The 2,492-nt window shown below is 37.1% G+C and overlaps 1 non-coding gene across 1 annotated transcript; it reads left to right on the forward strand.

Annotated features, from left to right (window-relative positions):
- The first annotated feature begins 323 nt into the window (after positions 1-323).
- LOC113461509 lies at positions 324-429 on the forward strand. The gene has a single exon (XR_003383786.2). It is a non-coding gene; the product is annotated as a small nucleolar RNA R71 (small nucleolar RNA).
- Positions 430-2,492: the final 2,063 nt, after the last annotated feature.

Raw genomic sequence — 2,492 nt, forward strand, 5'->3', positions numbered from 1 at the left:
TAGCACACACTTGTGCTTGGGAAGAGCTAATGACATGTCCCCCTATCATCAGTTGGTCAATCTTATGGGACAATGCATCTACCTTGCTAGACAGGTCCATAGAATGACTTATTTCACAAATGGTCCCTTTTCTTTGAGAATTCGGGAGTGCTTGACGAGAACAAGAAGCATGGTGGAGGGAGTTTTCATTAAGATTTTCAAATAATTGCCATGCTTCATGCTCATTTTGAAGCATAAAAGTCCCCCCGCATGCAGCATCAATCATCTGACGGTTTCGTTCAGTCAATCCGTCATAGAAATATTACACTAGCTGCCATTTAGGTATTTGATGATGTGGGCATTTACGGATTAAGTCCTAAAATCTCTCCCAAGTTTCATGAAATTCTTCTCCCTTAGTTTGGGAGAAGCTTGTGATGGCACGTCTAAATTGGTTCGTTCTTCCTATGGAAAAGTATTTTTTAAGGAATTCTTATTGCATTTGATCCCAGGAACGAATCGAATTGGCTTCTAAAGAATTCAACCATTGCTTGGCTCTATGTTTAAGGAAGAAAGGGAATAATCTAAGTTTCAGAGCATCATCAGTGAAGTTCTGAATCTTGACAGTGGTGCAAATCTCAAGGAATTCATCTAGGTATTTATATGGTTCTTCGTTGGTGAGCCCATAAAAAGATGGGAGCATTTGGATCACACTAGACTTTATTTCATATTGTACAGCTGCTACTTCAGGTAATCGAATGCAAGATGGAGAAGTGTAAATGGTGGGAGTAAAGTACTCCCTCAGAAGTTTGGGTTGTTCTTCAGCCATCTCAAGAGGTGGGGATGATTCTATTGTTCTGATCTCAGCTCGAATATTTCTAAGGGTCTGTTCTATTTCAGGGACAAAAGGTAATAGGTCGCGTACTCTAGAACGACTCCCTTGCATACACTAGTACTTGATCAATCAAGCATGCAATAAAATAAAAACACATCAATCCTTGTATTTGTCCTAAAATCACTAGACAGCTCCTAACTGGTTTGAAGAGGGCACCTAAGCCTCCAATCCGATCTAATGAACCGAGTTGACCAGGTAAGCTCCCAGGTAAGTGGAGGGGTCACGATGCATTCGCAAAGGTCCCACTTAAAACCCACTTGCCTCGAACAGATGAACTGTCTCCCTTATAGGAACAAAGCTTGCCTAGACATCAACTAAGCCACAAAGCGAAATTGGTGCAACTTTCGGTGATCTTCGTCTTATTGAGCTCGAATGTCCCTAGGAGCCAACGTCTAATTGATTTTAATTAAAGTGACACAATGTGAGATTGAGTTCACCTAAGTTGGGAAAGAATCCGGTGATGAAATCCGGCTCCTATCTTGTTGGGGTGATTGCCCTTACTATGTGCGGATTAATTTGTGCATGTGTATCAAGCATGCATTCACACTTTTGCTGAAATTAAAATCAAACAATCACCATAAAATTTTAAGCTAATAATTAATTTAAATAAGAAAGGTTTAGAGGTTACCAAAGGGATTTTCAGCAATTTAAATTTTTTTAGGCAAACCTTTACAGCATTCCTTTTCCAGCAGTTCTCTTTCTGATCATCCCAGATTTTTCCTTCGATTCCTAATCAAATAATATAAAAAAAAATTAAAAGTTAGTGAGAAAGAGGAGATAAGAACAGTAACAATAATAGAAAATAATTTTTCTTTTATTTTAGATAAATATATATTTTTTGAATTTTTTTTTTAATTATTTTGTCTAATGATAGGAAAAATAACTATGCTAGCAATCCCCGGCAACGGCGCCAAAAATTGATCGGTTCTTTCAATTTTAAAAATAAACCACGCAATAGCACGTATCTTGTAGGATAGTGATTACGGATGTCGGTCCACAGGGATTGAAGAATAAGTTATTTTCTTTTAAAAATAAATCAAGAAGAAGGATTTGCTAACTTGATTTAACTAAATTAAACTATGAGTGCGAATTGGAATTTATCAGAGTAAATAGATCTAGGGTTTGGAATCCACCACATAGCATTGCATCAAGGACTGTGTTCTTAATTTTTTGTCTTTTGGAGAGGCATGCAATTTGGCTACAAGCCTTTTAAAATAAAATCATAAAGAGTGTTAGGAAGATCCATCTTCGGTGTAGCATGAAGTGTTTACCTAAGTATGTTAATCTAGGATGTAGCGCACTTCATCTTCCTAGGCATGGATCATCTTTAGACTACTTTAGCAAACATGATTAGTAACTAGCATGCTCAAAGTTTAAATATCATAAAGAAATATTTCATTGAAAATAAGAATTTAAACAAGCTCCAAAATAATAAAAAAGTAAGAACTACAATTGCTCTGATACATTGCTAGGGCTTCATCCAGCCCTAGATTAGACGTTTAGCCGAGCATGGCTTCCGGACGACCTCCCATCTTCAAATAAAAGTCTTCACCTCCCATTATTCCCAAAATATCCAAAATACTCTCTCTCTCCCCCTTCTTTCTCTCTTTTTTTATTTCTT

This window comes from Phoenix dactylifera, unplaced genomic scaffold, assembly GCF_009389715.1.
Source record: "Phoenix dactylifera cultivar Barhee BC4 unplaced genomic scaffold, palm_55x_up_171113_PBpolish2nd_filt_p 000961F, whole genome shotgun sequence".
Taxonomy (NCBI): Eukaryota; Viridiplantae; Streptophyta; class Magnoliopsida; order Arecales; family Arecaceae; genus Phoenix; species Phoenix dactylifera.